We start from the raw sequence: 25,518 nt of genomic DNA on the forward strand, positions 1-25,518 counted from the left end.
CAGCGACATCCAAAGGCAATTGGCAAAATATGTGTACGATTGTTTTCAACTACGCAGATGTAATGCGTCTTCCGACTGTCCCCAATAACTTATGCTCATCTTCAGGTCCTCTTTGTTCACCCTGTTCCACTTGGTTTTGTATTACATGTATGTTATGTTATATTGCTGTTTTTCCTGTACTTATGTATCTTGTATACATGATGTCAATAGGCTCTGTGCTTTAATGACAATAAATTCTGATTTTGATTCTGATTCTGATTCATTGGCTAGACAGCTACCCCCCTCCGCCTCACTTGACCGTGTCATCACCCCTCCAGTGCCACGAGCCGCCACCCCCCCCCCCCCTCCCTCTCCCCTCTTTGCGTTATTCACTTCACCCCCTCTCTTATCTTACCCTGCGCTGACCAATCCTTCAGAGACTTTCACATGTTGTAACAGTTTCCTCTCAGATAAAAACTCGGTCATTGACCCCGGGTAAGAAGGTCAGTGTCTGGACAGGCAGCTGTGTTCAGATTGCAAGTACCGGTCATTGACCCAGGTCTCAAGGCCAACCAGCTTTTACAATGCATCTGCCTTTGATCTGACCGCCCATCCAGAGCAAACATATTCCCCCTCTGTATTTTTCCTTTGATGTGCCTGCTATGTACCACTGATCCAGTTTCTGGGAAATGTATAGGTCATTGACTGCAGGGATACTTATTAAGACCGTTTTCTGAAATATGTTAACACCAGCTTTGCTGACCAACTTAGTACAAGTAGTGACAGTACTACTGCTGTCAATTATTTCCCTTCAACTAAGGAAGTAACACAAAAAAACGATCCAGTATATGTGATAAAGAAGAAAAGACAGACCTTCAACAATAGGATAAGGGGTGCAACTCTGCAACTCTTCTAAATCAAAAGCATAAAGATCACCTGTAAACAGGATCAGGAAATCTGAACATCTGTTTGTTTTCATTAGGAAATAGAAATGAAATATAATGCTTTTGATTATTTATGACTTAAGCTGTGGTAAATTTGGCTGGTATGCAACTTTTATACTTCTGCTTGATCTAACAGTAATATTAATAACACACACATAAAGAAAAAGAAACAAAACAAGAAAGCAACTTTGAAAAAAAATTGTAGTCAGCTCTTTATACTTGGTTTTACACAACAAAAAACACAATTTAAATTAAAAAAAATTGCTGATTTACTCTTTTGTGTAAAGCTTGTGTTTATGTGGTAAGTAAAGTTCCACAGTAAATTATTTTGTAAATTGTGTGGTAGGGGGTACATATAAAGGGGGTAACTTTCAGTGAGGTTTAGTGTATGATTGTGTGACAGGGTGTGAATGTTGTTTTGATTTCTTGTTTCTTTGTGGTGGCTTTTATTTTAAATTCTTTATTAAAACAAGGTTAATTATACATATATTAAAATACTAGAGGAATACCCGGCTTCGCCGGGGTGAATCGCGAGACAGAGACAGACAGCGTGGCGGTTCATCACAATCACCTCTGCAGGCGAAGTCCTGTCAAACGGGATTGAGAATTTTAGAGCTTATTTCTTAGCCCTATATTATCTGCTGTGGCTTCTCAAATGCCAGAACATACAGACAGACAAAAGCCGCTAGACCCCATCACAAACAGAACTCTATAATACATAGGTTTTTGCCTACACACACACACAAACACACACACACACAGAGAAGCCGTATATATATATGCATATCTGTATCTATAAATATATAGAGATAGGTGAGAGTGTATTTTTCGCGTGGCTATAAATTGATTCGACCTTTTCACTTTGACAGTAAGAACAACTTACGGGTGCAAGGGAAGCGTTCTGGACAGCGCAGTGACATTCTAAAAATAGTCACTCTCAGAAACGGGAATTTGGGGTGAACGGCGCGACAGAGACAGACAGCGTGGCGGTTCACCACAATCACCTTTGAAAGGCGAAGTCCTGTCAAACGGGATTGAGAATTTTAGAGCTTATTTCTTAGCCCTATATTATCTGCTGTGGCTTCTCACATGCCAGAACATGCAGACAGACAAAAGCCGCTAGACCCCATCACAAACAGAACTCTATAATACATAGGTTTTTGCCTACACACACACACAAACACACACACACACAGAGAAGCCGTATATATATATGCATATCTGTATCTATAAATATATAGAGATAGGTGAGAGTGTATTTTTCGCGTGGCTATAAATTGATTCGACCTTTTCACTTTGACAGTAAGAACAACTTACGGGTGCAAGGGAAGCGTTCTGAACAGCGCAGTGACATTCTAAAAATAAATAGTAACTTACAACTGAACGGGAAAGCCACACGAAGGAAGGGAGATAAACGCCAAACACTGGAGAAGATAAGGAAGAGTTACTTATAATGGTGAAATAAACACAAAAACGAACATGAGTTTAGCGCTGCGCGCTGATAGCACGTGTTGAAATATCTCATCGATGATATTGTGTCCGGGGTGTAGCTGAATACGGTGTCCAAATTTGAAAAAGAACCACCGAGAACTTTGGCGTTGTGATGTGGTGTAGCGGCTATGGTGTGTCGGTATGGGGGCCCGGGTAAGCTGAGGTGGAACCAAAATAGCTGAGGTGGAACCAAAATCGGTTCCGCGCTGCGCGCTGAGAACACGTGTTGAAATATCTCATCGACCAGGTTGTGTCCAGGGTGTACCTGAATATGATCACCAAATTTGAAACAGATCCATCGAGAACCTTGGCCGCGCATCGCGCACAGACACACAGACACACAGACACACAGACACACACACACACAGACACTAGTCGTATATATATATAGATAGCATTTTAGTCATCAAGTTTTGTGTGTGTTTGTGGTAGTTATTAGTAGTGCAAATCCACATGTATGCATAATAAGTATGAATGTATGTCTTTTGTGTATGTGGTTAGCACGCGACGAGCCACTGGGGCGGTTGTAAGAAATCCAGGCCGGTTGGGGGACGGTTGGGATTTGGGGGGGGCCGGTTCAATTTTTGACTTACCGGCCCCCCTGGCCGGTAGCAAAAAAAGTTAAGGTACACTCCTGACTACGCACGAAATAAACGTTAAAGGCTGACATAGTCCTATTTAATTAGTTTAATTACTTCCAGGGCTTTTCCCATCGTTGCGGGGATGTATGAATTAAGCTTCCTGCAAAGTTTTAAGTTTGAAGTCCTTACCAATCACACGAAATAACTAATTCTTTATTGCATTGTTTTGCAACAGTTCTCCAGGACTTGTGCTAGTTTTAGACCGTTGACTTCACGTCGTGACGTTTCGTAAACCAAAGATGGCGTTTGAGACTGTTCTGTTTACATTCGACACTATCAACACCACTTTGCAATACTGAAATAATTTTTTCTGTGTTCGAAAGCTACAGCCAATCGTTATTATATCCCCTTAGGTACAGTTTTATAACATCAGGGACATCAGGGGCGGACGAGGGGGGGGGGGGGGGGGGTTCTGGGGTTTCCGGAACCCCCCCCCCCCCCCCCCCCCCCCCAGCCAAAAAAAAAAAATTGTGTTTTTTGAAGTATTAATCAGTGACAAAATCTGCTGCCTGAAACTCGGCTTCGCTCCCATATCTTCACAATATACTTTTGGAACCCCCCCCCCCCCCCCCCCCCCCCCCATAAAATGAACTGATCCGCCCCTGAACATTATTGGCACATGTAAACAATATGAATTAATTAATGAACGCTACGAATATGGCAGCCTTTAAGTGCTGCAGCTGTAAATTTCGTTCAAGTTTTCCATTTACTTGTCACTGCGGCTGCGCAAGTTATTTTGCCTAGGTCAAGGCCGAACTTTAGGCCAACGATGAAATATCGCTGAATATTTTCTCACTAGAATAACAGAGAAAAAGAAGGGAAGTCATGCTATATTATGCAATTGTATCATCAACCCTTGACAACACTTGAAATGCACTGACATTGTTTGTTCGTGCAGCTGAGCGCACAGGTGGTGTTCATACTGTTTGACATTGCGCTATGCTGAGTCTCGTTTGTTTGCACCTGTATTGACACCCGGCCCGGTCAGTGTCACACGGCACAGGTGCTGGGGCATGGGGAGTGTGCGTTTGTGCCGGAACGCCCACCTGCGTGTGTGTGTGTGTGTGCATGGGGGGGGGGGGGGGGGGGGTCGATGCGGATCGTAAGCGGAAAGAAAGGAAAAATCAGAGAGAGAGAGAATTAAAGCGGGGGGAGGGGGTTTAGGTTAAGAAGGCCCTAATATGCGACAATTGTGCAATTATAGGAAGTGCAAAGAAAACCGTGATGAGAAACAATGGCACATCCATTGCGACTTGCACAGTGTTGAATCGCAGCCTGATGAACTGATATATCACTCTTCTCAAAATAGGATTTATATGAGGAACTAAGATGTCGGTCGTATAACCCCCAAGTTCGTTGGTTGGTTGGTTCAACCCCCAAGTTTGGCGCGGGATATGTGACCCAGAGTCAACTTTGTGCAGACTCTTCTCGGTGTTCGAACACCCCCGTGTGCACGCATGCCGCGCACGATAAAGATCCCAGGGTCACAGCGAAAGCCTCAGGCCTTGGAAACATGAATACATGCATGCACAAACAGGAAGCCCGGGTGTCCGTTCGGCCAACAGCCCACAAAGTAACCATTTCAGCACTGACCCAAGACGACCCAACCCGGTCCCCAGCCCATTTCAGCTGTCTACATTATTATTTTTTTTTATACAAAGCTGAGTTTTCCCCGTGTAACATGCCCGTAATGGCTTTGCCGTGAGGGCGTAAAACTTACATTTTCTTCTTCGTCTGTCGTATATTTAGAAGTTGCCAACAACGTCAGCAAAATGCCCCTGGGCATCATGCCTAGTTGGGGTAATGTCGTTGTCATAGGTAACACTAAATCATGCACTGATGCAGTGTGATCCAGTCGATCATCTGTACGCCGTCACAGGTAACTGTTACCGTAACACTAAATGATGCAGTGCGATCCAGTCGATCATCTGTACGCCGTCACAGGTAACACTAAATCATGCACTGATGCAGTGTGATCCAGGTGATCATCTGTACGCCGTCACAGGTAACACTTAATCATGCACTGATGCAGTGTGATCCAGGTGATCATTTGTACGCCGTCACAAGTAACACTAAATCATGCACTGATGCAGTGTGATCCAGGTGATCATCTGTACGCCGTCACAGGTAACACTAAATCATGCACTGATGCAGTGTGATCCAGGTGATCATCTGTACGCCGTCACAGGTAACACTAAATCATGCACTGATGCAGTGTATTCCAGGTGATCTTCTGTACTCTTCACAGCAAACAGTGACCCTGGGTGAACGATGGTTGGGAAGGCGCTGACCGTGTTCACCTCGCAGTGTGTGTCAAAGCCTGCACCAGTCTGTGCTGCTTTACACCATGCTTTACATCATGCTTTACACCATGCTTTACATCATGCTTTACACCATGCTTTACAACATGCTTTACAACCTAGAGTTGGTACTTTGTTAGTACTTCACATAGTCGTATGATTTTTGACACCTGGCCCCCGCCCTTACACACACACACACACACACACACACATACGCACACACACATAGACACACACACACAAACACACACACACACACACACACACACACACACACACACATAGACACACACACACAAACACACACACACACACACACACACACACACACACACACATCCTACCTCATTTTAGGCCAGGATGAAAACTGTGCTCGGAGTGTGGACTGTCCTAGACTGATTTGATCTCTGATCTGTGTCACACGGTTCTCACCTCTCTCAACCTAGCCTGGACCGTCCTATAGACTGATTTGATCTCTGGTCTGTGTCACACGGTTCTCACCTCTCTCAACCTAGCCTGGACCGTCCTATAGACTGATTTGATCTCTGATCTGTGTCACACGGTTCTCACCTCTCTCAACCTAGCCTGGACTGTCCTATAGACTGATGTGATCTCTGATCTGTGTCACACGGTTCTCACCTCTCTCAACCTAGCCTGGACTGTCCTATAGACTGATGTGATCTCTGATCTGTGTCACACGGTTCTCACCTCTCTCAACCTAGCCTGGACTGTCCTATAGACTGATGTGATCTCTGATCTGTGTCACACGGTTCTCACCTCTCTCAACCTTGCCTGGACTGTCCTATAGATTGATGTGATCTCTGATCTGTGTCACACGGTTCTCACCTCTCTCAACCTAGCCTGGACTGTCCTTTTGACTGATGTGATCTCTGATCTGTGTCACACGGTTCTCACCTCTCTCAACCTAGCCTGGACTGTCCTATAGACTGATTTGATCTCTGATCTGTCACACGGTTCTCACTTCTCTCTCAACCAAGCCTGGACTGTCCTGTAGACTGATGTGATCTCTGGTCTGTGTCACACGGTTCTCACCTATCTCAACCTAGCTTGGACTGTCCTATAGACTGATTTGATCTCTCTGTGTCACACGGTTCTCACCTCTCTCAACCTAGCCTGGACTGTCCTATAGACTGATGTGATCTCTGATCTGTGTCACACGGTTCTCACCTTTCTCACCCTAGCCACCAAGGGCAAAGCAGGGGTTATTGGGGTCATAGGGGCCAGCTAGGCCAGCGCGTGCACATATTCGGTCAGGGCTAAAACTGACTAACATCTGTAGTTGGCTGTTTTCTTTAGCTATAGCGGTAGGACATCTTATATCGAGCAACTGTTATTCACAAAGTAAGGCCGAAGGGCATCACTGTGTAGATGCAGAAAGTTACTTCCAAGAGAAAACATCGTGAGCGTGGCCAGACACCTGGAGTTCTCAGAAGATTAATTATTACATGTAGTCCAAAGTAAAGTTTGATAAAAACAAACGTTGATTCTCTTTCGCTTTTTCATTTCATGAAATAGATGACAGAGGCCATAGATTTTCGTTGTCTTTTTGAGAAATAGGTGTGAAAAGTAGCATGCACGGGAAGGGGGGTTAACAGCACACACTGGAAGTGCTAATAGGGTGATGTGTTAAGTCTAATGGTTGGAGGTTAACAGCACACACTGGAAGTGCTAATAGGGTGATGTGTTAAGTCTAATGGTTGGAGGTTAACAGCACACACTGGAAGTGCTAATGGGGTGATGTGTTAAGTCTAATGGTTGGAGGTTAACAGCACACACTTGAAGTGCTAATGGGGTGATTTGTTAAGTCTAATGGTTGGAGGTTAACAGCACACACTGGAAGTGCTAATGGGGTGATTTGTTAAGTCTAATGGTTGGAGGTTAACAGCACACACTGGAAGTGCTAATGGGATGATGTGTTAAGTCTAATGGTTGGAGGTTATAAGTCACGCTGATATTGCAACAACACTTTGATAAATTCAATCTTCAATATGTCACGTTTCACTGATCACAAAAGGTGATTATGAACGGTTAGTTACTGCTGACTAACTAACCACACCACGATCCACTCTCGCAGTCATACAAATAGATAGAATCAACAAAAGTATAAGTTTCAGACGCCTGTTTATATACTATCTCGCCACCTCCCTCGAGACTTCACTCCAAAAGATGTTTTTAGGTTCAAAACGTAAAAATAGGTCACTGACAAAAATGCCAGTTAAAGTTTAGAAAATGATAACACGCTGCTCCCGTGTATAGATAGGAAAGATAGCTGTCTGTAAAAGCGCTGGTCCCGTAAATAGTTCTTCCCTACTACTGCTTCGTTGATTGGAGTGCCGGTTGGCGTGGAACGAAGCAGGGAATCGTGGGGAAGTCAGGCGCCTCACTCAGCTGCTGAAGACAACGGGTGGTCGTGTAGGTGACTGTCGCGTAGTCTATGTGTATTACGTCCCTTGATATGCTAATGAGCATCCGGGGACTCGACACCGTCGTCGCCATCTTGGTCGCCATCTTGACATCATGTCTGAATAAACACCTTTCCAAACTATCCGACTGTTGGGCTAGTTGTGTGAGTATGACAGCTACATTATGCTAATAGCATAACGCTACATGGTGGCAGCGTGGTCAGTACCGACGTCTCTAGCAAATCGAACTGAATTTAGTTTCAGAAAACAGAAACTTGAGTGGCGAGACCTAGCAAGCAGAACTAGACTAGAGTCATGGGTCCTTTCAAAGCGCCCGACGCATTCGATTTCACGCAACCTACAAAATGGCCTGAATGGAAACAGCGTTTTGAGAGATACAGGTCAGCGTCCAAACTGGATAAAGATGAGGAAAAGGTACAGGTCAGTGCTTTGATCTATGCGATGGGAAATGAAGCTGAGAGAATATTTCTTTCATTCGGACTGAGTGATGCAGACTCAAAGAAGTTTGATGTTGTCCTTGGCAAATTTGATGGGTATTTTGTTCCAAAAAGAAACATTATCCATGAACGAGCTAGATTCCACGTTAGAAATCAGAAGCCTGAAGAAAACATTGAAACATATGTTCGTGCACTGCATGAGTTAGCTGCAACAGCGGAGTTCCCAAACAAAGAAGAGTCCATTAGGGACAGATTGGTGTTAGGAGTCCTAGACACTGAACTTTCAGAAAAACTGCAGTTAAAACCGGACTTGACCTTACAAGGTGCTGTGCAGGACGCTAGGCAGTATGAACTGGTAAAGTCACAGCTCTCAGACCAGCGGCAGTCAAGTGTAGACGCACTACAGCGCAGACAAAGCGGAGGTAGTGATCAACGGAACAGGCGTGGAGGTAGCGCTGGCAGCGCTTGTAGAGGTGGCAGTAGTTATACTCCAGGCAGAGGCGGCTCAACCCAAGGCGGGGGGAATTACTTCTGTTTGTATGAAAGTCTTTGAGAGAGTTGTTTTGTTCAAATTGAGTGATTGTGTGAAAGATTTTATTGATCCATGTCAGTTTGCATACAGGAAAAACAGGAGTGTTGATGATGCTGTGTTGAATGTTTTAAACAAGATCTACTCTCATTTAGAAAAGCCTGGCTCTTATATTCGCTTGATGTTCTTTGATTTTTCCAGCGCTTTTAATACTATACAGCCTCATTTAATGGCGGAGAAGCTTTTTAGCATGAATGTCCCAGCAGCCACCATCCTCTGGGTTATGGACTACCTGACAAACAGGCCACAGTATGTTAGGGTGGGGGGGCAATCAGTTTCAGACACAATCTGCACAAACACAGGGGCACCACAAGGCACAGTACTCTCACCTTTTCTTTTTTCTCTCTACACAGCAGATTTCAGAAGTTCTAGTGACTCCTGCCCCATAACCAAGTTTGCTGACGACACTGGACTGACCGGACTGCTGACTGTTGACGACGACTCTGACTACAGGCAGGAGGTAGATAGGTTTGTGGGGTGGTGTGAAAACAACTATTTAGAGCTTAATGTGGGGAAGACAAAGGAAATGATAATGGACAACAGGAGGGGGGAACATGTACACAGGGAGATAGTGATCAAGGGGGAGGTCGTAGAGAAGGTAGAGCAGTATAAGTATTTGGGGGTGATTATAGACAATAAGTTGACATGGAAACCAAACTCTGATGCCCTTGTGAAGAAACTCCACTCTCGCCTGTACTTTTTGAGAAAACTCAGGTCTTTTAACATCAGACAAGAAATCCTTCAGATGTTTTACACTTCAACGTGCAATAGTGTGTTGTACTTTGGCTCCGTGTGTTGGGGTGGCAACATCAACAAGCAAGACAGGGATAGATTAGATAAATTCATCAGGAAAGCAAGTGGGGTGGTTGGGAGGAAGCAGGACAATTTCACATCAACACATGAACGACGACTGACTGACAAGGTACAGAAGATTTTGGCTGACGACTCGCACCCACTCAGACCGGAATTTGACAGTAGACGGACAGACAGGAGCAACAGATTCAGACAACCAACCGCAAGATCCACACGCTACAGAAATTCGTTCATTCCATCTGCAATTCACATCTTCAATTCTCAGGTAGGGCAGTAGATGCTGGTGTTGTCGCTCTGATGCACGGGGTCAGTGTTCTGTATTGTTTCAGTATTGTTGATTTTGTTTTGCATTCAACTCTCTTAATCTTAGACAATATGTGATAACCCGCAAGGTGCTGACTTTCTTTTGTGCATTGTTGATGGTGAATGCATGTTAATTTATTTTTAATATACTTTCTTATGTGATAACCAATGTGCTATATTTTCTCAGGACAAAGAACAAATGTTTATTTTGAATGTTTTATGTATGTTATTATTACGGACACAAACGCTCAGCAATGTAATTTCTCTTTTAGAGATTAATAAAGTTATTGTATTGTATTGTATTGTATTGTATTGCTGCAAGAGGCCAGCTGTTCACGTTGCGGTCGTCAGCACCACAGACAAGCGTGCCCAGCACAAGGCAAGAAGTGCAACAAGTGCGGACGCAACAACCATTTCGCAGCAGTCTGCAGAAGCAAGGCAGTCAACGCCATAGATGAACCACAAATGGAGGTGGCATCACAGAGGGGGCATTCAGAAGAGGCTCAAGCAAGCCGAGAGGAACACTTTGTAGGAACATTGTGCTCAGAAGGCAAAAAGGAACCGCCGTGGATGACGACACTAAAGTTTGGAGGATGCGACGTCCCATTCAAGATTGATACTGGAGCAGACGTGTCCGTTATCTCATCAGCGCAGTACCGAAAGCTGAAGCCTTGCCCACAACTTAGCAAAACCAGCGCAATCCTGCGTAGTCCAGGAGGTATCCTAAAGTGTGAGGGACAATTTGTGGCCATTAGCAAAGTTCACGACCAGCTTCACTCGCTTCGACTCTTCGTCGTACAGTCAAAGACAGACAACCTTCTCAGCAGAGAAGCAGCGGCAAGAATGGGCCTAGTCATGAGGGTTGAAGCTGTGGAGATGCCCTTCGGTGAGCTGGATGACAAACCTGTCCAGTGCCCACCAGTGAAGATCGTTCTGAAAGCAGAATCTGAAGCTTACAGTGTTCACTCAGCAAGAAGGATCCCAATACCTCTGCTAGACAAAGTCAAAGATGAACTCACAAAGATGCAGAAGGCTGGGATTATAGAAGAGGTGACAGAACCAACAGATTGGTGTGCACCGATAGTGCCAGTCATGAAAAAGTCAGGATCAGTGAGAATCTGCACAGACTACAAGCATCTGAATGCAGCAGTCAAGCGTGAGCGCTACACACTCCCCACGCTCGAAGACATCCTGCACAAGCTGTCTGGGTCGGCAGTTTTCAGCAAGTTAGACGCCACATCAGGATTCTACCAGATTCCACTTGACCCAGAGTCAGCAAAGCTCACTACCTTCATTACCCCATGCGGTAGATTTTACTACAAGAGGTTGCCATTCGGCATAACTTCAGCTCCAGAGATTTTCCAAAGAACCATGGAGAACATACTGAAGGATGAGTCCAACGTCATTTGTTTCTTCGATGACATGATGGTCCACAGTGAGGATGAACCAGCACACGAGCGACATCTTGAAAGCGTGACTAAGAAACTGGCCAGCGTCAACCTGAAGCTGAATCGGGAGAAATGCGAACTCAGGAAGCATGAGATCGAGTTCTTGGGTCATCGAATCAGCAAGAACGGCATCTCACCAGATCCAGCCAAACTGGAAGCCATCATGACCATGACAGATCCAACCAACGTGCCCGAGTTGAGGAGGATGCTTGGTATGATCAACTTCCTTGGTCGCTACCTGCCCAACCTGTCCAGTGTACTCCAGCCAGTGACACAACTTCTGGAGAAGAACCAAGCATGGACATGGGGCCCAGCACAGATCCAGGCCATGGTGACTGTGAAGAAGATGCTTACCTCAGCGCCAACGCTAGCACACTACGATCTGAGGAAGCCGACAGTCGTCAGCGCAGATGCGAGCAGTTATGGGATCGGAGGAGTGTTGCTGCAAGAACACCCCGAAGGCATGAAACCTGTCGCATACTGTTCAAGAACATTGACAACCACAGAACGCAGATATGCCCAGATCGAGAAAGAGACACTGGCAGCAGTCTGGTCATGTGAGAAATTCAGCAGATACCTGGTAGGCCTGGAAAACGTGACGCTTCAGACAGATCACAAGCCTCTCGTGCCCATCATCAACCACAAAGACCTTCAAGATACGCCCATACGATGTCAAAGGATGCTGATGCGTCTCATGAGGTTCAGCGTCAAAGCTGAGTATGTGCCGGGGAAGAAGCTTGTCGTCGCAGATGCTCTCTCCCGCAGTCCTCAGTTCACCACTGAACAGCAAGACGAGGTCACAACACTCATTGAAGATGTGGAAGCCTACCTACACGGTGTGGACATTTCCTGGTCTTGTGCAGCATCAGACAAACGCATGCAAGAAATCGCAGTGGAGACGAAGAAAGACAGACTGATCCAAGAAGCACTTCGCTATACGCGTGAAGGATGGCCGCAGTACATCACCGAAGTTGAGGATGGATTGCGTGACTACTACGCAGTGCGCAGTGAACTCAGCGAGAATCAGGGTCTTCTTACTAGAGGAAAGCGCATCGTGGTCCCAGCTTCGCTACAGGACGACATTCTACGCAGAATCCACGAGGGTCATCAAGGGATCACTAAATGTAGAGAGAGGATGAAGGAAGCAGTTTGGTGGCCCGGAATCAGCGCCAGAATGAAGAAGTTGGTTGAAGAATGCAAGCACTGTCAGGCGAAGAGGCCATCGCAGACCAAAGAGCCATTGATTCCAACAGAGCTACCTCAGCGAACATTCCAGAAGTGCGGAGCAGATCTGTGTGAACTCAGGGGACAGTCATACCTTGTTCTTGTGGATTACTACTCCCGGTACATTGAACTGGCTCACCTCAAGACGATCACTTCAGCAGAAGTCATCAAGAACATGAAAGACATGTTTGCACGACAGGGCATCCCCGAGATACTTGTTTCTGATAATGGAACGCAGTTCACATCCGGAGAGTTCCAGATCTTTGCAAAGGAGTGGGGATTCAAACACGTCACTACAAGTCCTCACTTTCCACAGGCGAACGGTGAGGCGGAACGAGCAGTACAGACAGCAAAGAAGATACTGTCGCAAGATGATCCTGCACTCGCTCTTCTCATCTACAGAGACACACCTATTGAAGCCACAGGCTACAGCCCAGCACAGCTTGCATCAGGAAGACGTCTGAGAACAACGCTCCCAACACTGTCTGAAAACCTCGAGCCCAGAGTCTGCAAGAAATCAACAGTGGCAGCCAATGATGCAAAGGCTAAGAAGAAGAACAAACAGACATTTGATAGGCGTCATGGAGTACGGCCCCTAGATACGCTTCTTCCTGGTGACATTGTGATGCAGAAGCTGGACGGAGAGAAGAGTTGGAGAAGCCCAACAGTGGTGCAGCAGCAAGTCGCACCAAGATCCTACGTGGTGAAATCGCCACGAGGCACGTTTCGGCGCAACAGGCGTCACCTCAGGCGCTCACATGGTCTGCAGCCTGAGAAGTCCACTCCCTACTCCATTCCTGTCCAAACTGACCTTTCCCAACACGAAGCCCACATCCCCGTATCCAGTGACCAGAAGAGTGGTGCAAGTCACAAAGCACCCAGTCCAGTCCAGACAGGCTCTTACGTTCACAATGAGCCCGGCCCGTGTCCAGGGCCAGTGTCCAGCGACGTCTCCAGCAGCAGTGGTGCCAGCCCAGGTGACGGAGGGTCCGCCAGAGGTTCACCCCCAAGGAACACCGGCCAGGACGCCGGAGGGTCCACCTACAGTCCATCTCCACAGGGCATCATCAACAGCAGGCCGACACCGGTGACTACCCGCAGCGGCAGAGCCATCACCATGCCAGCCCGCTTCAAGGAGTGAACTGTACAAGACATCGCCCAAGCAGGGAAGTGAACTTATGTTATTCGTTAATTGTGCCTTTGCAAGCAAGCAGAATCAAAGTTGGATTCATGAACTTTAGTTACAAAAAGCAAAGTTGCTTATCTCCTTCCTCGGTTATCTGTGGACACTAAAAATTTAATTGCAAGCCACTTCGAAAGGCTTTATTTGTCAATCTCAAAGGAAGGGAGATGTCGCGTAGTCTATGTGTATTACGTCCCTTGATATGCTAATGAGCATCCGGGGGACTCGACACCGGCGTCACCATCTTGGTCGCCATCTTGACATCATGCCTGAATAAACACCTTTCCAAACTATCCGACTGTTGGGCTAGTTGTGTGAGTATGACAGCTACATTATGCTAATAGCATAACGCTACAGTGACCCTCACTGCCTGCCGGAAGACCCCTGCAGACGGTGATGGCCTCACCGGTTATCCCAGTAACAGCATACAGCACCTCGACACCAGGTTACAGCATACAGCTCCGCGACATCAGGTTATGTAGGTAGTAGATACCGCTGAATCCGATGAGTAGGACAAAATAGGTAGTCTGCAACAAAAAGCATCGGTGCACCAAACATACCACGCAACCCTTCACCCTCCACCTTCAAACATGTCACCTTTACATATTTCATCGAGCACGTGGCCTGCACAAATGAAGTTTTAAAACAACAAATCAGCTATTTTCCTTCCTTCTCTCCATATCTGCAAAAACCATATACAGATTATTATTTTAGCGTCACAAAGAGCAAATTATGCGCTAACCTGGAAAGAACAACAGAGAGTATTTCATTCCACAAACATGGACTCGTCAACAGCGTTAAATAATGATTTAGAATCCGCTTCCTTTGTATGGCTTTCGTCCGTCGACGAATTTCCTGCCCTTGTGCTGAGTTTTTCTTCTGCGTGGAAGTTCTCCAACCCTCAGCCGCCAAGAAAACACCTGACAACCTCGTCGTCAGAAACATGTAAGCAGCGAAAAGCAGTCACTTCTCCCTAAGAGCCTTCCTGGACGCGCAGAGCAGGCACGTTGACATAAAAAAATATATCACCACGTGTTGGCAAACCGCCAACTCTCAAGAAGAGGAAACAACTGACTTCTATCGTGCTCAATGCCAAAGTGGGGACGTTGGGTCAAAGGTCACAGAAGATTTGCATCGTGCAGCAAGGCACGTTGGGTCAAAGGTCACAGAAGATTTGCGTCGTGCAGCTAAGGAAAGAATCGCGATCGTGTTTCCCACTCATTGCCTCTTTGTTTTTCATCAGACCTGTCATTCTGCTTGCTCGGCTTTGTAAGATGTTTGCATATAATATTTATTGTTGCTATGTTCTTTGCTTTTATTATTATTTATTATTTGCGCTTCGTTTAGCGATACAACGTCTTGTGCACGGGTTAACATTTGTGTGTCAGGGGTGCTTGACGTTCGTGTTTCTCCGAACGTCTGTGTGTCGAAACACACGGATACACGCACTCCATGACTTTGTAAGAAGACACAACATATCGCTAGGTTTCGTTTGTTTGTGATGAATTTATGACCTTTCATGCAGTAGTTTTGTTTTTGAGTCACTTGAGAAAAAGTGACTCTATGTAATCGGTCAGTGTTAGTCTGTCCGGCCGGCCGGCCGTCCGGCCGGCCGTCCGTAGACACCACCTTAACGTTGGACTTTTCTCGGAAACTATCAAAGCGATCGGGCTCATATTTTGTTTAGTCGTGACCTCCAATGACCTCTACACTTTAACGATGGTTTCGTTGACCTTTGACCTTTTTCAAGGTCACAGGTCAGCGTCAAAGGAAAAATTAGACATTTTATATCTTTTCTCGGAAACTATCAAAGCGATCGGGCTCATATTTTGTTTAGTCGTGACCTCCAATGACCTCTACACTTTAACGATGGTTTCGTTGACCTTTGACCTTTTTCAAGGTCACAGGTCAGCGTCAAAGGAAAAATTAGACATTTTATATCTTTGACAAAGTTCATCGGATGTGATTGAAACTTTGTAGGATTATTCTTTACATCAAAGTATTTACATCTGTAGCCTTTTACGAACGTTATCAGAAAAACAAGGGAGATAACTAGCCTTTTCTGTTCGGCAACACACAACTTAACGTTGGGCTTTTCTCGGAAACTATAAAAGTGACCGGGCTCAAATTTTATGTGAACGTGACTCATTGTGTTGTGAATAGCAATTTCTTCCTGTCCATCTGATGCCTCATATAATATTCAGAACTGCGAAAGTGACTCGATCGAGCGTTTGCTCTTCTTGTTTGTTTACTTGTGACAGTTTGCCAGTTCTTTTTTGGAACTTTGCAAAGCAGTGTCGTCTGTCTAGTTCTGGGGAAACGCCAATGAAAAGAGCCGAAGAATCCCCGAGCGTTTCTATTGGGTTTGCTTTTGATTATCCATGTATAACCTGCTTCCTGCAACCATGGTAACCGGGTATTTATTGCATGGGAAACATGAGATTTATTTCCCAGGTGTTTGTGAATGAAAACTCGTGAAAATGATGACAAACTATATTATATTGCTATGGCCAGGAATATAACGCACCATCATGGCCCAGTGACTCAGAGAGGATAGGATACCCGCTATACTGCAACCTCCACCATCAATCAAGCTGTGATACTCACTCATACGACAATATACTACGTATATACTATATTATATAGCTATGGCCAGAAATATAACGCACCGTCATGGCCTAGTGACTCAGAAAGGATGGAGTGCCCGCTATAATGCAACCTTCACCATCAATCAAACCAGTCAGGAAGGAATTTAATTCTTGCTGCAGCTGATGCTATTTCCAGCTTCGTGCACTTTAAGTTCCAGTTCGAATAAGGGCGGGGGGGGGGGCGTTCATTAGTGAGTCAGTCTTAGTTTCTCCTTTGGCGCTTGGTGCAGACGGTGCACTGTGAGAACACTTTCTGCCTTGTGTAAAAACTGTGTCACCACGCACACACTTCAAGGCTGAAGCGTTTCCTTTTTTTACATTTAGTCAAGGTTTTTTTTTTAGGAATGACTATAAATACGAGGAGAGAGACACTTTGGGCCGTAGTGTGAATATGTCTTGCCTCTGCCAGGGAAAGCTAGCAAAGTTGTGTGAATATGTCTTGCCTCTGCCAGGGAAAGCTAGCAAAGTTGTTTGAATATGTCTTGCCTCTGCCAGGGAAAGCTAGCAAAGTTGTGTGAATATGTCTTGCCTCTGCCAGGGAAAGCTAGCAAAGTTGTGTGAATATGTCTTGTCTCTGTCAGGGAAAGCTAGCAAAGTTGTTTGAATATGTCTTGCCTCTGCCAGGGAAAGCTAGCAAAGTTGTTTGAATATGTCTTACCTCTGCCAGGGAAAGCTAGCAAAGTTGTGTGAATATGTCTTGCCTCTGCCAGGGAAAGCTAGCAAAGTTGTTTGAATATGTCTTACCTCTGCCAGGGAAAGCTAGCAAAGTTGTGTGAATATGTCTTGCCTCTGCCAGGGAAAGCTTGCAAAGTTGTGAGAATATGTCTTGCCTCTGCCAGGGAAAGCTAGCAAAGTTGTGTGAATATGTCTTGCCTCTGCCAGGGAAAGCTAGCAAAGTTGTGTGAATATGTCTTGCCTCTGCCAGGGAAAGCTAGCAAAGTTGTGTGAATATGTCTGGCCTCTGCCAGGGAAAGCTAGCAAAGTTGTGTGAATATGTCTTGCCTCTGCCAGGGAAAGCTAGAAAAGTTGTGTGCCAGGGAACGCTGGCAAAGTTGTGTGAATATGTCTTGCCTCTGCCAGGGAAAGCTAGCAAAGTTGTGTGAATATGTCTTGCCTCTGCCAGGGAAAGCTAGCAAAGTTGTGTGAATATGTCTTGCCTCTGCCAGGGAAAGCTAGCAAAGTTGTGTGAATATGTCTTGCCTCTGCCAGGGAAAGCTGGCAAAGTTATGTCTTGCCTCTGCCAGGGAATGCTAGCAAAGTTGTGTGAATATGTCTTGCCTCTGCCAGGGAAAGCTAGCAAAGTTGTGTGAATATGTCTTGCCTCTGCCAGGGAAAGCTAGCAAAGTTGTGTGAATATGTCTTGCCTCTGCCAGGGAAAGCTAGCAAAGTTGTGTGAATATGTCTTGCCTCTGCCAGGGAAAGCTGGCAAAGTTTCTGCACAGAAAGCAGCCAGGGTGTTGATTTCAGGTATGTGACCAAGTGGAGGGATGTACTTATTACATGTAAAAGCCTTGACAGATCTGTGATGGTTTAATGACATAATTGACATCATGGTTTACACGAGAGAGAAGTTATCTTGAACATCAGCAGGAAAAAAGATTATCGTCAGTCACAGCCCGGAGTTTGTCCTCCTCCTCCTCCTCCTCCTCCTCCTCCTCCCCCTCCTCATCATCATCATCATCACTCATCATCATCATCATCATTGTCGTCGACATCACTCATCATCATCATCATCATCATCAGCTGACTCTTGTTCCTGTTTTCAACATCATGTAATACATGACCTGTTGTCAGTTTCTTTTCATTAATTTCCAGAAAGTCTAACACTTGAACACTGTGTTTTCACGTCAGGTTGAGACAGCCAAGTTGACGCAAGATCAGACAAGACACCGTTGACAAAACAAATCAGTGTTGACAATAGAAGTGACAACTTTTATGTCAATTAACCAGCTCAGCTTCTCAAGGTTATTCTCTTTGTCAAGCCGGATTAACGTTGACCCTTCATAGCACTGCGATGATAGCAGTGTTGGTGCCGGAGCGAAATGGAATGGATTCTTGACTACGCAGTACTTTTATCTTGAGTGCACGCCGAGGGTTATATCACTTCGGCCCTGGCTCTGCATCTATGCGCACATGCTTTTGGTGTTTTGTTTTCCCACTAACCACCGTTACCAACAACAAACGCTGAATAATCAGTAAACTTCCGATCCCCCCCCACCCCCTCCCGCACCCACCCCCCACGCCAGTAGTAAACAAACAACTCGAAGCAGGCCATAGTTTTCCTCGTATGATGACTTTGAAGTTTTGTTTTCGCAACATCAGTACTCACAATCACACTAATCTCTTCCTTCTCACTGGTAGGGGGGGGTGATTGAGGATTTGGAGCCGGAGAGTGTGTGTGTATGTGTGTGTGTGGAGGGGGGGGGGTTGAGGGTAAAAAGGGAATGGGGAGTTGAAGGGAGTGTGTGTGTGGGGGGGGGGTGAATGGGGGGTTGGAGGGAGTGGTGTGTAGCAGGGGGGGGGGGGGGGGGGGGGGCAGTTAATTCAGAACATGAGCCTCACTGACAAGGTCAGCTATTTTTGCCGTAATGACCGCACTAAAATAGACCAGCCCCCCCCCCCCCCCCCCCCTACACAGTGACTGACGAGGAAGGCTCCAGTCTGTTCGCTTCGTGGCCACAGTACAGCGCCAGCTACTCCCCCTCCCCTCGGCCACTGACTCCTGGGGGTCAATGTACTCAACCACGCCCGCCCCCCCCCCCCCCCCCCAGCACAATCCCCTCCTTTCGTCTGCTTTGTTTTTGTCTCTCGAGCGCGCATACACATTCTTTATGTCTGTGTGTGCTTTCTTTGTCTCACTCTCAGTGAGAGGTCTGTCTAAGTCTCAGTCGCTCTGTCTGTCTCTCTATCTGAGTCTGTCGGTCTCTCTCTCTCTCTCTCTCTCTCTCTCTCTCTCTCTCTCTCTCTCTCTCTCTCTCTCTCTCTCTCTCTCTCTCTCTCTCTGTCCCCGGACGTTTCGTGGCTGTCTGTCCCTGTCTAACTTGACACAGACACAAACACATAGTAGGCACTCGCAGGCACTCACGAATTCACACACAAACACACACGAATACACATCCCATCAAGCACTCTTGTTGGCAGGTTGGCAAGAATTTCTCGACTCAGCATATTTGCATGGATCCTGTTGGTTGTACTCTACTCACCTGGAATGCCACAGCTCTCCCGCATTTCTCCCTCATTTCTTCCTCACTATCATTTATTATACTCATGTTATGATGTACATTCATCAAATTCACATTTTTCTAACTTATCCTCATCATACAATCATATGCACACAATGTATGTGAACCAACTTTCGGTCGCTCAGTATTGTATGAAAACGTGATTTCTGACGTAAAACAGCGCACACGCACTCACGCACACACACGCACGCACACGCACACAAGCACACAAATCAGGCCACAACAAAAGTGTTACTTTGACATGGACATCAACAGATGTCGACACTGAAAACCAGCCGGTCTGTGATAGTTGGTAGTTAAAGGGGATGCTCTTCTGCCCAACCCTCCAAATACTGAAGAACTTAGAGACACTCATGTATTCACGCCTACAAACATGTCTGTATATACAGCCATGGGAGCTATATTTTTGAAAGAAAAGAAATGGCATATAGCTCCCACACCTTTATTGACACCAAAATGCCTGTCACGGTGGCCGTGAGAACGATACGCATTGGAAGGAAAATATCTCCATCGTGTGTGAATCACAAGCCAGTGCCCGCTTATTGATTGCATGTCTTTGCTGATGTTTTTCAACTTGACAGATATGCCTTTTCAAATAAATCTAGCATTGATAGGTGACTAGGTCGGTTTCAGCACACAGGTCTAGATATAATAACCCTGCTGGGAGGGCTCAGTGTGTGTGTGTGTGTGTGTGTGTGTGTGTGTTGTCTGTCTTTCTCTGTTTGTCTGGAGTGTCTGTGTCTGTTTAATACATAGTTGTGTGCGTGTCCGCGTGTGTTCATGGGAGTGTGCATGTGTACGCGAGCACTCGCACGCTTTTGGCAGTGTCTTGATGACGTCAGTTCATCGATGCTACAGCTGCAGCGACTGTTGTTATTGTTGTTGTAACTCCTGCTTTGGGCGGGGATGTAGCTCAGTCGGTAGCGCGCTGGATTTGTATCCACTGAGTTGGCCGCTGTCAGCGTGAGTTCGTCCCCACGTTTGGCGAGAGTTTTATTTCTCAGAGTCAACTTTGTGTGCAGACTCTCCTCGGTGTCCGAACAACCCCGTGTGTACACGTACGCAAGCACAAGACCAAGTGCGCACGAAAAAGATCCTGTAATCCATGTCAGAGGTCGGTGGGTTATAGAAACACGAAAATACCCAGCATGCTTCCTCCGAAAGCGGCGTATGGCTGCCTAAATGGCGAGGTAAAAACGGTCATACACGTAAAAGCCGTGGGAGTTTCAGCCCATGAACGAACAAACAAACTCCTGCTTTCATCACTGCAGTTTCATTTCGTTCCCCGCTGTCGCCCCGCCGACCAAACCACAGTTTTCCCACACACAATGACTGCACCGCACAGCCGCGGAGGCTGACTAGACTGGATCCAGGCCGAGTGACGCAAGTCCAGTCGATTCGCTCGCACATGACCTTCGGGATTGACAAGTTGTCAATACACTGTTCCGGGCCGTGACGTCATGGTATGCGCGTGGCTCCAGTTCGTTGACTTGAGAGTGTGTCTTGTTTTTCTGTTTTTCTACTGGAATGTGGGTTGAATGTGACACGAGAGTGTGTCTTGTCTTTCTACTGGAATGTGGGTTGAATGTGACACCCACACCGACATGACATCCGTCTGTCGCCGCGGAACTGACAGGGCAGAGTGCAGTGTTACGATGCGCGAATCACTTTCAATCTTTTAGCCTGGGTCCTGTTAGATGTCGGGATTGCTTGCTCCTCTTGAAAATGAATCCGCCGGCTGTGCTACCGAAAAACTGAATAGGTTGGGAGCGAGGGTAAAGGGGGGGGGGGGGGAGGGGGGGCGTAGGGGATTCTACGAATGTTAAGAAAGTATAACGGTGTCAATTACTGACTGCCAAGCGAAGGCAAGTGAGTGATATGTAGTGATTATGTTAAAAAGTACATTTTTCCATTGTTGAGTGGTACTTTAAGGCGCATCCAGGGTTTCATGAAAGTCAGTCTTTGCTATACACACAGTCATCCCACCATAAACACCAAGGCAACACACACACACTCACACACACACACACACACCAAAACACCATCTCTCTCTCTCACTCTCTCTCTCTCTCTCTCTCTCTTCTCTCTCTCTCTCTCTCTCTCTCTCTCTCTCTCAGCACACACAATCCCCATTCCAAGCCCCCAGCGCCAATTAAGCGTCCTGACAGCTTTATGATCTACAACACAAACTTCCCCCAGCGTGCCGCGCGTGCATGTTGTGTTACAGACAGTGAAGACCTTTCTCTGTCTCCTGCTTCCACAACGCTAATTGTGGGGTCGTCAACCTCTCCGCGCAGCAGTCCGTCTGTACCTCTCCCCCCCCCCCCCCCCAAACTCCAGCTCCGGCGGATGTGCTGTGTTTCCTGTCTCCTGTGATAGTGTCTTGTTCTCCTTGTTGTGGGGCACAAACATAAAAAGGAAAGGGGGAAAAAATGAGGACAGCAGAAGTTTGTTCTTCGCGTGGGGGACCACCAAAAAATGACCAAGAAACGTTTTGTTCGGCGTTGTAACTTACAGACTTTTTTGCCTGACGTGTACTTGAAGTCGCTGTTTGGTATCAAATCGGCGGGTCGTTCCGGCGATTTGACTAAGCTGTCCAATTGGAGCCGACACCTGCTAGTTACACACAGTTTTACAAGTGCACTGCAGAACAGCCACGAACTATGATATGTACGATGAGACTACCGTACGTTTGCTCACAAGTCAGTTGAAGTAACGTTGCTTCAAATTTCAGTTCCTTTTGAGGATAAAATATGTACATGACTGACCACACCTACTTCTCTTTTCCCCCAACGTTTACAGCTTCTAAACATGCACCTTGAGGTCGCGATGTGTCGCGTCACGTGACTCCAAGTCCCTCCCCCCCCCCCGCCCCCTTTTTGTTTCTCTTTTAAAAGATGTAATCGTCGGTATCGCTGGTGCACCAACCCATGCAGGGACCTTGAGGGGTCACAAACTGGTGCCATGGACCAAGGGGACGGAAGTAAAGGCCAACCCACAGCGTGTGAATGCGCTGCTCAGTGCTGGGCGAATCGTTGTGATCGCGGTCTTCACACAACACTAGCCTACATCATTCTCAGGCAGTCTAGGAACAAAATCGAAGCCAATTTGCTCTGCAACGAACACATCCACACATGAATCGGGAAGGAGGGTAGTGGAACTGGTTTTCGTGGAGGGGAGGGGGGGGAGCTGGAATTAGGGGTGTATACAGTGCAATGCACGATTGCTCTCGGCACAGACACAGGCCGGCGGGACTGACAGGGGGGGCACACACGCACACGTTTTAATAGACATAGACACAAACGGACATAATTATATACACACACACACACACCCGCACACATTCACACACACACACACCACACATACACGCACACAAATATGCGCTCCTCCCTTCCGTTGATCAAATGCCAGAAGTGGTTTTTCAACGTATTGTCACAGACTGATACAGACACACACACACACACACACTCACTTTAAAGTCTCGCAATCTCACCCCGGTCGCTACGAGGTGTGTCTATACACTCAGTAATTGTTTGCACTTCTCTTTTCCTTTGACGACAAACAAATCAACCACCAGTTTAACTGACTTCTTCGTAGCTGTTCCGTTGTTTCTTCTTTTGTGCTGCAGACAACAAAACACGGCTTGCGTCAGTAGGTTTTTGCTACGTCAGTGCGGCGACATCTGCTGCGCAGCATCTGCTCTCGTCAGTCCCATAAATTACAAACAATCGTAAACAGCAAGATATCAAATCTCGCTTGACGGGCTGCTCAGTACGGAACGCGGATCGTATCAACTGATGCAGGAAATTGATGCATCCAAAACCAAGAATTTGATGCATCGTTTGGATGCATCAGAATTCTCGGGTTTTCCCGGAAAGTGCCGAGCAAAAAGCAAAATGTGAACCGGAATACGAAGCGAAACGAACTATTTCTATCAACTGATGCAGGAAATTGATGCATTCAAAACCACATTCAAAAAACACTTACCGTTCAAGGGCTTCTTGTAAGATCCCGAGATGCATCCTTTTTGAAAATGATGCATCAAATTCTTGGTTTTGGATGCATCAATTTCCTGCATCAGTTGATACGATCCGCGTTCCGTAGCTCAGTGAATCCAGACAATGTCAATGTTATGAATCACGGTAGGGAGCAAATCTCTCTCTCTCTCTCTCTCTCTCTCTCTCTCTCTCTCTCTCTCTCTCTCTCTCTCTCTCTCTCTCTCTCTCTCTCTCTCTCTCTCTCTCTCTCTCTCTCTCTCTCTCTACCGACAGGTATGGGTCGGTCAACTTGATCCCACCGATTCCACGAATTGACCTTTATAAGACCAGTCTTGCTTTTTCGGGTACATCAGTTTGGAATTCACTTCCATCATCCCTTAAGCACTTAAAGTCATTAAAAAGTTTTAAAAAATGTGTCAAAAACACTTAATGTCTGAGTAGTTTAACGCGTTTTGATTTACCACACTTAGTATTACGCCAAAGATATGCTGTGCATTGTATATTCTGAACATATTTTTGTTGTACTATTGCTACATGTTCGATTGCTACCAGCTTGTACTTACACATTAACATGCTTCCATTTGAAACTTCGAGGTCTTCATCGGGGATTGACGCCCGACAAAAGCTAATTGAAGCCCGACGGAGCGAAGCGACGGAGGGCTTCAATTAGACTTTGGGAGGGCGTCAATCCCCGATGAAGACCTCGAAGTTTCAAATGGAAGCATGTTAATGTTATTGTAATTCAATCTGACGACGATCTCTTTCCTGCTTTCATGCGGTTGTAAACAGACAGAATTGGTTCTGTTTTGTTCACACACTACTTTCAGTCCACCTACCTGCAAGGGTCAAGTCCCAAGAAATATGTCTCTGTATTCCTATCGTATCACTCTGCTCCTGTTTTGTTTTCTTTCACACACATTTTTCCTTCTTTTTTGACGGGTTTCTGGACACCAAACTCTAAAACAAATTCTTTCATCACAAAAGCGATCTTTGGAATTGACTGACGTAGCCAGCAGGTTGTTAATGGATTTTTTAGCGAGTGGCTATCGACAATTGTCATCATTTTCACGAGTTTTCATTCACAAACACCAACTCATTTGTCTCATATTTATCAACCGCGGCCTTCGGCCTTGGTCGATAAAGATGAAACAAAAGACGATATGGTCCCCTTGGACCAACAAAAAAGCTGGTCTGTCAACAAGCCACCAAACATCTTATATTAGTCACCGGTAAATTTTAATGAGTTGGGGCATTCTGACCAATCACAGGATCTGTTTCATTAAAACGCAAACTTGATTGAATTACAATTATAATTACTTGCATAGTATGCATTTGATTTTATGAATAACCACATATGTATGCTCTTCATGCCTCATCTTCATCATCATCATCATCATCATCATCGTCATCTTTATCATCACGAGCTGAAGTTTTCTGACTTTTTAACTTTTTAATTTTTAATTTTTCAATTTTAACATTGTGTGTCTGTGCGTCCCAAGGACAGATTGTAAGAAAAGGCGCAGGCTTAAAGGTGGTCGTCTACATTTTTCCTTTTTTTCAATAATCTTATGGTTAGATTTCGATACAAAATTATGTCAAATGATGAATGAACCATGGGGAAAAAGTTATAGAAAAAAAATATAATGTAAAAAAAGATTTTATTTTTGGGTAGCGTGACTCACGCTTCCAATATTTTGTTTTCTGTTTGCTGAGAACATGTGCTTTGCCTAAAAATACTGACCAATCAAATTCATGTCACTATGCTTATAGCCACGCCCAAACAAGTGCAGCAACAGTTTGACACTGGAGCTCTGTCCAACCTTTTTTTTTA

General features: G+C 45.8%; 1 protein-coding gene across 1 annotated transcript in view; it reads left to right on the plus strand.

Moving 5' to 3' along the window:
- The window catches only part of LOC138981351 (uncharacterized), a 69,042-nt gene that overhangs the window by 14,804 nt on the left and 28,720 nt on the right, over positions 1-25,518 (plus strand). The gene's annotated exons all lie outside the window — the stretch shown is intronic.

Source organism: Littorina saxatilis, linkage group LG12, assembly GCF_037325665.1.
Source record: "Littorina saxatilis isolate snail1 linkage group LG12, US_GU_Lsax_2.0, whole genome shotgun sequence".
NCBI lineage: Eukaryota > Metazoa > Mollusca > Gastropoda > Littorinimorpha > Littorinidae > Littorina > Littorina saxatilis.